This window comes from Zootoca vivipara, chromosome 4, assembly GCF_965207765.1.
Source record: "Zootoca vivipara chromosome 4, rZooViv2.hap1.1, whole genome shotgun sequence".
NCBI classification, from domain to species: domain Eukaryota; kingdom Metazoa; phylum Chordata; class Lepidosauria; order Squamata; family Lacertidae; genus Zootoca; species Zootoca vivipara.
Window position 1 is genome coordinate 26008912 of NC_142587.1, and position 10959 is coordinate 26019870.

The window sequence follows — 10959 nt, forward strand, 5'->3', positions numbered from 1 at the left end:
CTGCATTTAATTTATGTGCAGGAGACAGATATGTGGCCTAGGTCCAGCTTATATTAGCCACAACTACATCTCATTAAACCCAAAGATACAAATAAGTCACTAGGCTAGATTGGAGCATATGTTATTAATCTGGCTGGCTGAACTTCCAAAGCCTTCACTCAGCAGCAACTTGAGGCTACATTTCTCCAATGTTTTATTAGAAGTTAGTTTGCATTTACATACCACTGTATTGGGCACATGCTGTAGCTCAGAGCTTTCCAAGCTTTTCATGTTTGCGACATACTTTTCTGAGCCATGCACCGTTTCGCGACACAGTCACTCAGTTTTACTAGCAAACCGGAGGTTAAACTAGGTAACCCCTTTCCAGCCCCATGAGGAGCGTGGGGAGCGTTCGCACAACACACTTACACACTGCAGCCGACACACTTAACGTGTCACGGCACAGAGTTTGGAAAGCTCTGCTGTAGCTACCGTAGCTAGTTGCAGGGAGTTTTTGTAGCACTCTAGCCCGATGAGTTTAAATATTGGGAGCGAGTCCTAATGACAATGATTTTGTGGAGAATGCATACTTATAGAGGCTTATAGAGGTAATATATGTCTGATGTAACATAAAATAGCATTCTTAGGCAGGGTCATGTCCTCCACAACCCCACGCCATTGTCCTTAACTTCTAGGAACCTGTTGTTGGATTCCTAAACAACAGCCTAACATAGGCAGGCAGAGTTTCAAAGGTGCCTCTGTCAGCTATAATGGGGAGGGGGGGTGAATACCTATTCAGTCTAACCTATTTATGCTCCGGGCAGACTCACCTGCCCACAGTTGTTACCAAGGCTCCTCCTCTCACACACATGAAAGGGCATGAAAGAAAGCCGAAACTTGGTATCTTCAAAATCTTTTTTAAAGGAATGCTCTAAAACATATTGGAACGTGCAGAGCACATAATTGCAGCAACTGCAGAAACCACCCTGGCACAGGCATGGCTCTGCCCTCATTGTACTGGAGATTGAGCAAGACGGAAAAAGTGAGTTCATTTGACATTCCTTAAGAAAACGTACATTGTCCTTGAACCCAGACGCCAGGATGATACTGTGATGTCAGCAACCTCTATGTTAATTTCCATCCCTCTTTTTTTTTAACCCATCAAATGACTCAGGGCTAATACTATACCTCTTCTTTTTCTTTAAACATCCAATGTGGGGGAAAGCAGGATTATTTAAGCAGGGGTCGGCAAAAATTTTTAGCCACGGGCCGGTCCACTGTCCCTTAGACCTTGTGGCAGGCCGGAGAAGCGGCACCGCCAGCCCCAGCCGCTGCGCTTAGCTTCCCAGGGGCGCGATCTGTAGCGCATTTCATCTCAGTGGGCTTGAGCAGTTCAGCTTGAGCGCTGAACAAGTGGCCTTGAAGCGATTGCGGCTTACTTGCGAGTAAGCGCGTCTTTAGGGCTCTTGGTGTCCGTGCATCCAATGGCAGGGCAGGGCAGGGCAGGGTGCAGCTACACGCTGAGATGCGGCGTCTCCTGGCAGCGCAGGTGGAAGCTGTCGGGGAAGGGAAAGTGGACTTCCGGAGGTGGTAGGAGCCGGCGGCGGTCGCTGCCTTGCCTCCTTGCGATGGGAGGTAGAGGCCGAGCGGCGGCGGCTCTGGCAATCAAACACCGCTGAGGTAAACGAGGCACAGTGTTTGATTGGCAGAGATGTCCCCACACTGCACTGAGGTAAACCAGGTGTAGCAATTGAGTGGTGCAGCCACCGCCACTCAACCTCTTCCTCTTGTCACCGGGAGTCTCGGCTTCGTGGCGGGTTCTGGCTTCGCGGCACGGGCCAGATTTATGTCCCAGGTGGGCCTGATCTGGCCCATGGGCCTTAGTTTTCCGACCCCTAATTTAGAGGTTCAGACCTAAACTGGCTTAGGACCCTCGTACCTATGGGACCGCCTCTCCTGGTATGCCCCGCGGAGGACCTTAAGGTCCACAAATAATAACACTTTAGAGATCCCGAGCCATAAGATGGTTAGGTTGGTCTCAACTAGGGCCAGGGCCTTTTCAGTACTAGCCCCGATTTGGTGGAATGCTCTGTCACAGGAGACCAGAGCATTTGACATCTTTCCGCAGGGCCTGCAAGACGGAGCTGTTCCACCTGGCCTTTGGGTTGGACTCAGTCTGACCCCTATGTTTCCCCCCCTTATGGTTTCGATTTATGGGCTACTTTAAAACGAGGCTGCATTTTTAATTTTTAAATTTTAAACTGTATCTTAATTCGTATTTTAATTAATTGTTTTTCTTCCTTTTACATTTTATTGTAATTTTATTGGTGTCAGCCACCCTGAGCCTGATCTTGACTGGGGAGGGTGGGGTATAAATAAAAAATTATTATTATTATTATTATTACTACTACTACTACTTCCAAAAAAATCTTCCATATTAACTGCATATCCCTGAAGGCACACAGTTCAGCCCTGTGCACATTGACTCAGAGTCAGTAGCAAGTCCAATTGAGTTCAGTGGGTTCATTTATTTTTATTTACCGTATTTCTTTATAATTTTTTTTACTAAATCATAAAAAACATATCAAAGTGGTTTATGATGTCAAAAAGATAAAAGCCATACAATAGCTTCACTGATATACTCTCAGGTAAGATTTGATGGGATTGCAGCTTCAGAAAAACGGGAACAAAGACAATTAATATATTCCTTGGGTTATCACAAAAGTGACCATCCTTATATGGCGCTGTGCAAATTAATCTTGTAACTTAACGTAGAAAATTAACCATTGTTTACTTAAACCATAGTTGCATCCTTTCAAGTCCCAGTGTTTACATTATGTGCTTAACTCTTCTATTGAAATTGGGGGTTTAAAGAGGCTTAATTTTGATTTAAAGGGGCTATTGCTTGTTACTATGGTATCTTTATATTTTTTTATTGTAAACCACCTTGTGATCCTCAGATGAAGGGTTCTATAGAAATTTAAATAATAATAATAATAATAATAATAATAATAATAATAATAATAATGTCAATAAAGCTGAAAGCTGTGTATTAATAGTATTCGCTGGTTCTCTTCTGCGTGGCCTAAGTCAGTTTGACCTATTGTGAGAAATGCTGAAAACATTTCCAGCAAACTCACATCAGATCACGGTGAGGACAGCGGTCCTTATCTGAACCTTTACACATAAATCCCGTAAAAATCAGATGAGGTCATTCTGCAACTGTCCAACAAACAACTGTTTTATTAGGAAACTCATAACAGCATCTACCAGTGTGTGGGTTGTCCTGAAGTAATACCTGGCCAAAGAGAGTGTTGATAGCCAGAGGAGATGACTCATTTTCATGATGGATAATGGGGAGGATCCAAGGTGTCTCTGTGTGAAAAGAACAACAGTCAGACAGACAATTGTTTATTGAGCATCCTAATTTGTTTGCAGAGAGGTTGTGAACTATTTATTGAACATTCATTCCGATTTGTTTGTTGGAAGGTTAGACATTATCCCACTTTAATAACTGCAAAAGTACGGTATGATCTTTTGGGGAAGTGGGTTTGTTGTGCAAGACCTCCAAATCCACTTTAATTGTGCAAGCTGAATTTGCTGGTATGCGATGGAGCCCTTCCCCTGAATAGCAACTGTCTGGAAGTGTCCCCAAAAGGTAAAACAAAGAGCTGAGTTTGGACTCAGTCGGCATTTCAGGGTACTGGGTCTCCCTTGACGTGGGAACAGTAGACTTTTTGTATCTTTCGGAGCACTAAGCTGTGTTTCCACCTATGCTCAAACTGTAGAGGTAAATAAATGCGAATATTACACAAAGCACCGATAAGTTTCAAAAAATAAATAAATCAAACCCAGGTTGATTTGGGACTTCTCACTACTCAGAGAAGTGAGTTGTCATAGCAATATTTTCCTCCTAAATGCCTGGCTTTCAGATATCGCCATCATCATCATTTTATTATTTATATCCCGCTCATCTGACTGAGTTGCCCCAGCCAGAAATGCTTTGTCACTTTTGGATGAGAAGCATGTTGTTGTTGTTTAGTCGTTTAGTCGTGTCCGACTCTTCGTGACCCCATGGACCATAGCACGCCAGGCACTCCTGTCTTCCACTGCCTCCCGCAGTTTGGTCAAACTCATGTTCGCAGCTTCGAGAACACTGTCCAACCATCTCGTCCTCTGTCGTCCCCTTCTCCTAGTGCCCTCCATCTTTCCCAACATCAAGGTCTTTTCCAAGGATTCTTCTCTTCTCATGAGGTGGCCAAAGTATTGGAGCCTCAGCTTCACGATCTGTCCTTCCAGTGAGCACTCAGGGCTGATTTCCTTAAGAATGGATAGATTTGATCTTCTTGCAGTCCATGGGACTCTCAAGAGTCTCCTCCCGCACCATAATTCAAAAGCATCAATTCTTCGGCGATCAGCCTTCTTTATGGTCCAGCTCTCACTTCCATACATCACTACTGGGAAAACCATAGCTTTAACTATACGGACCTTTGTCGGCAAGGTGATGTCTCTGCTTTTTAAGATGCTGTCTAGGTTTGTCATTGCTTTTCCCCAAGAAGCAGGCGTCTTTTAATTTCATGACTGCTGTCACCATCTGCAGTGATCAAGGAGCCCAAGAAAGTAAAATCTCTCACTGCCTCCATTTCTTCCCCTTCTATTTGCCAGGAGGTGATGGGACCAGTGGCCAGGATCTTGGTTTTTTTTGATGTTGAGCTTCAGACCATATTTTGCGCTCTCCTCTTTCACCCTCATTAAAAGGTTCTTTAATTCCTCCTCACTTTCTGCCATCAAGGTTGTGTCATCTGCATATCTGAGGTTGTTGATATTTCTTCCAGCAATCTTAATTCTGGCTTGGGATTCATCTAGTCCAGCCTTTCGCATGATGAATTCTGCATATAAGTTAAATAAGCAGGGAGACAATATACAACCTTGTCGTACTCCTTTCCCAATTTTGAACCAATCAGTTGTTCCATATCCAGTTCTAACTGTAGCTTCTTGTCCCACATAGAGATTTCTCAGGAGACAGATGAGGTGATCAGGCACTCCCATTTCTTTAAGAACTTGCCATAGTTTGCTGTGGTCGACACAGTCAAAGGCTTTTGCATAGTCAATGAAGCAGAAGTAGACGTATTTCTGGAACTCTCTAGCTTTCTCCATAATCCAGCGCATGTTTGCTATTTGGTCTCTGGTTCCTCTGCCCCTTCGAAATCCAGCTTGCACTTCTGGGAGTTCTCAGTCCACATACTGCCTAAGCCTGCCTTGTAGAATTTTAAGCATAACCTTGCTAGCGTGTGAAATGAGCGCAATTGTGCGGTAGTTGGAGCATTCTTTGGCACTGCCCTTCTTTGGAATTGGGATGTAGACTGATCTTCTCCAATCCTCTGGCCATTGCTGAGTTTTCCAAACTTGCTGGCATATTGGGTGTAGCACCTTAACAGCATCATCTTTTAAAATTTTAAATAGTTCAGCTGCAATATCATCACTTCCACTGGCCTTGTTATTAGCAATGCTTTCTAAGGCCCATTTGACTTCACTCTCCAAGATGTCTGGCTCAAGGTCAGCAACCACACTACCTGAGGTGTACGAGACCTCCATATCTTTCTGGTATAATTCCTCTGTGTATTCTTGCCACCTCTTCTTGATGTCTTCTGCTTCTGTTAGGTCCTTACCACTTTTGTCCTTGATTATGGTAATCTTTGTACGAAATGTTCTTTTCATATCTCCAATTTTCTTGAACAGATCTCTGGTTTTCCCCATTCTATTGTTTTCCTCTATTTCTTTGCATTGCTCATTTAAGAAGACCCTCTTGTCTCTCCTTGCTATTTTTTGGAAATCTGCATTCAGTTTCCTGTATCTTTCCCTATCTCCCTTGCATTTTGCTTGCCTCCTCTCCTCTGCTATTTGTAAGGCCTCGTTGGACAGCCATTTTGCTTTCTTGCATTTCCTTTTCCTTGGGATGGTTTTCGTTGCTGCCTCCTGTATAATGTTACGAGCCTCCATCCATAGTTCTTCAGGCACTCTGTCCACCAAATCTAAATCCTTAAACCTGTTCCTCACTTCCACTGTGTATTCATAAGGGATTTGATTTAGATTGTATCTTACTGGCCCAGTGGTTTTTCCTACTTTCTTCAGTTTAAGCTGGAATTTTGCTATAAGAAGCTGATGATCTGAGTTACAGTCAGCTCCAGGTCTTGTTTTTGCTGACTGTATAGAGCTTCTCCATCTTTGGCTGCAGAGAATATAATCAATCTGATTTCGATGCTGCCCATTTGGTGATATCCATGTGTAGAGTCGTCTCTTGTGTTGTTGGAAAAGAGTGTTTGTGATGACCAGCTTGTTCTCTTGACAGAACTCTATTAGCCTTTGCCCTGCTTCATTCTGAACTCCAAGGCCAAACTTGCCAGTTGTTCCTTTTATCTCTTGATTCCCTACTTTAGCATTCCAATCCCCTGTAATGAGAAGAACATCCTTCTTTGGTGTCATTTCTAGAAGGTGTTGTAAGTCTTCATAGAACTGGTCAATTTCACTTTCTTCAGCACCGGTAGTTGGTGCATAAACTTGGATTACTGTGATGTTAAAAGGTCTGCCTTGGATTCGTATCGAGATCATTCTGTCATTTTTGAGATTGTATCCCATTACAGCTTTTGCCACTCTTTTGTTATGTTATGAGAAGCATAATCACACATCTATTTCCACTGTCTTAATTTTACAAAAAATGGTTTAAACAAACAAATCTAGGGACATCAACTGATTATACCATTTTAGTTGTCTAATATCCTGCCTTTTAATTAGTTATTAATCAAATTTAGATAACTTTACATATTGTCAGAACACTTAATATAGGGAGTATATATTTAGTATTTTTGAAATACTGAAGAAGAGTGGAATACATTTTGATCATTAAATTGTAAGTTACCACCACTTGTTAATGGAATGCCATCTTTAATATTTGTCTCTATAATTCCATATTACAATAATACATCAGAATTACTGTAGAGCCTAAATAAATAAGCAACCTCTCTGATTTAGTATCTCCCTCAGTAATTAAAATGGGTCTTTTATTTTATTTCCTTTCCTTTTTCTTTTCTTTTTTATGCTGCCCATGAGCAGCCATTTTGTGCTGGCACCCATGACATTTAGATTGGGATAAGACTACTGGCACCTAATATTCTTTTAACCAAAAAAAACCCTACTACCAACCACAATAAATATTCTTCTTTTTTGTAGCTATGTGTAAACAAATGTTTTTAAAAACTTAATCCGAGGTGATGCTACTAAATGAATCTTCCTAGCAATGAGTTTCAAGCTCTGAGTTAGATTGCAGGTGCAAAAGAAACATATTTTTATTGTGTACCTTCCAGAGCTGTTACGTAAACCATTTAAACAAAGACTGGACTGCCTCCAACTTCTGTTGAATAGGATAATAAGAAAAGTCGTTACTGGAGAACTGAATGAAACAAAAGAGGGCAGCACAATTACTACAGATGTAAAATCATGATAGCGTTCCTGTTTTGTAAAAAATTACGGACAGGTGCTGACATGTCACAGGGGCAAGTGACTGATAGATCATACAATCCATAAAAACTGCCAGTTCACTCACACGGTTTGTATTCTTAACCTCCTAAATCTAGCAGTTAAAGAACCATATGCAGCAAATAGATGTAATTGAAGAAACAGCTTCCAGTTTGTGGCATTCAGGCATGTTGAAGATTAACTACTTGCAATAATTGTTGATGCTCATAACATGTGACGGACAGAAAAGCAGCCACAAAATGGGCAATGCTGTCTATGTTGTTGTTTGCCTGAATGTTGTGCCTGGAGGCAAAGCAACCACAAGTTATGAGCCTTATTGTACTAGGCAGTATACCAACACAGTCACAGTAAACATGGGAGGAAAACGGCAAAAAAGAAAGTGACCTGTCCAAGGTTATGCAGCAATCCACAACAGAGTCAGGTGCTATTTTGTTAAGGCGTATCCACACCGCACATTTGAAGCCTGTGCAATGTACATTTAAAGCACATTACTTCCCCCAAAGAACTTTGGGAACTATAGTTTCCCTGTCACCAAATTACAGCTCAAACTACAGTTCCCAATGTTCCAAATTTCAGGATATATTACTGTTTTCATTTTTTTATTTTTTATTTGCTGATCTGCCTGCTTTTTGTCAATTGTTGGAAGAACTAGCAAATAGCATTTAAAATTGCCCTGCTTATGCTGAAGCCAAGATAAAGTGTCCTGTTTATGCACTCTGACAAATACAAGCATATTAAAGATAAAATATTTGAAGCTTCCAGCCCTTTGCATGAATGGGATTGTAAACTCCCAATTGTAACACATAGATGAACATGCCTGCATGTTTAAACAGCCATGTTTACACATCAGGAACTCCCGGCCCAATCTGGGCTTCCAGGCACACACACGAGTGTTTAAAGATACGGATTTGTTTGTTCAGTTTCTTACATTTCTATCCCACCTTTCCTCCATGAAGCTCAAAGTGGAGTACATAATTCTCTTTCCCTATTTTATTCTCACAACCATCTTCTGAGGTAGGCTGAGAGTGAGTGACTAGCCCAAAAACACCCCGTGAGCTTTGCAGCTGAGTCAGGATTTGAAACTTGCTCTCCCAGGTCCTAGACCTATACTGTGTGGTTTGCTCTAGGTGAACGGCGATACAGCATCAAAACACTATACCTGCAGTAGTTGTGTGGCATCAGCAGTTGTGTGTAGAGTACAGTAGTATGTTTGTTTTAAAACACCATCCAGTACAAGCAGAGATATTTTTGCAACTCTTATGTTTCCTTTGACCAGCAGATGTCTCTGTTGATCTATCTGAGACCTTGCCAAAAAAACCTAACATCAAGCTTTCCATAAATTACATGTGTAGACACTGAAGATTGGGTGGAAAGTCTTATTACCATGTGTGTAATAAAGGGGAGCCACACCGGGGTGAAGGCATCCTGTTTTATTTATTCCCATGCTAGTTTTGGTTTGTTGATTAGCTTTTCTAGTAAGGCTGTTTCCCATACAGTTTGGTACCAGTGGTCCATGGTTCACTTCTGACAGGTCCCTCCACGGTCTCGCTATGATGCTCTTGGTTGCTGAGAGTAAATTGGGTTATAAGCTCTTTGTGGTGTGAGTGTGTGCTATTGTCTTGGAAAATATTCAGTAGAGGTAGTTCTGGGGTGGCTTGTAATACCTGTTTCGTTATGTTGCATATTTCTTGTAGGACTGATGTCCAAAAAGGTTGCAACCCAAAATAATCTGTAATAAAAACAATTGTATTATTATTATTATTTTTTAAAAAAAAGATTGGATAGAAAGTTGATGGGTGTGTTACTTCATTGGGGCAGCCCCGTTAACAAAACGTATTGGCCTTTCTGGCGGAAGGAAATTAACATCTAGTAGAAACAGTAGTCACAAAACGAATAGAATTCAAAATACTTCAGTGTATTAGAATAGGGCAAGTGCTGTACCAGAGGTGGCCAACATTGGGCTCTCCAGATGGTCCCATGATAGCCAGAGTTGATGAGATTCGTAGTCCAACATCTGCATGCCACAAATTTAGTTACCCCTGAGGTAATGCAATGAAAATGAGATATATTTACTGTACATGCCTGCGTATAAGACTACTTTTTAACCCAGGAAAATCTTCTCAAAAGTCAGGGGTTGTCTTATAAGCCGGGTCGTATTTCTTATACGGCGAGTATATCCCAAACTCTATATTTTCACTGGAAAAGCTGAGGGTCGTCTTATACGCCCAGTTTTATACGCCGGAATATACGGTATTTCCCACATCTGCACCTCAGCCTTTCTCCAAGGGTGAGATTATTTCATGGATAATATATGAAAATGGCTTGTTTAAGGCCGACCATTGACTTCTCTGGTTAAGTAGAACCTATACGTTCCCAACTTGTCCTCTTGGTTCCGTATATTCAAGGAGCTTGCTTTCTACTAAGTACAGGGCCCAGCTATCCCTTGGTATATTGGTACTGTATATGGGAACAAGAGATTACCAATGGATGAGCCTGCCTGGACAGAAGCATCATATTATGCACTTCTGAATTAATGCAACTCTTCTTAAATGAGTCCTCTTGGATCCCTATCACCACCAGTTTACAGTAGAGTAGAATCAGGCCTATTGTTTTCATATTGTTGCCAGAAGGAAAAAAGGACGACGTGTACCAGGAAATGTCAGGGGTTGTCCGAATAACACTGTTTAAACTTTAAAGCAAGAGGGCTCGTGGAGAATCCTATGTCTGCAGGTCTGGCCATAGTCTCTCTCCATATCTCTTTCCAAACGACTCTTCTTGCTCTTTGAAAGAGAAGTGTTTTGAAGACAGGAGGGGAGGGAAATGTAAGGAGTCCATTTAGAACCCAGCTGTGAACTCTATTAATTCCCATGGTTACTGGTTCAGTAAAGGCTATTTATATATCTGTATCTAGAATAAAAATGCAGTGCACAGAAAGGGTCTGAAAATGAAATTTTGGAGGGGAAGGAAAGCAAGACCTTGTTTTTTCACTCAGGAAATGATGCAAGTGTTGCATTTCACACCTTAGGAATAGGCATTTTCTATACACTCTCTCCACATCTATGCTGGAAGATTTCATGTTTAAAACTAGTGTGATGACAACTGTGGGCGAGAGATTGATTTTGGGTGCAAACGCTGGTGCTTCAGGAAGTAGGGAGGTGAAGGGTCTGCAGAAAAACAACAGCCCCAACCAACAACATTTATTCTGTTCTTTCATGCCTTTTCATGGCTATTTCCCCTTAGTCTGGTCTGGTGTTGTCTAACTTGAAAGGGCTTCTTTACTACTTGATCATAACCAATCATGGAACATGCAGGCTCTCAGATTTTGCTGGGGTTAAAAAAAAAACCATTGGTCTCACCCTGACAGCAGGAGTAAGGGAGAAGGAATGTGCCCTTATTTCCAGGCAATGCTGTATTGGATATTTCACTGTAATAATTTGTCAGGATCCG

General features: G+C 41.7%; 1 long non-coding RNA gene across 2 annotated transcripts in view; it reads left to right on the forward strand.

Annotated features, from left to right (window-relative positions):
* LOC148685872 (uncharacterized) overlaps window positions 1–10959 on the forward strand; it is a 61173-nt gene that overhangs the window by 25185 nt on the left and 25029 nt on the right. The window lies entirely within an intron of this gene.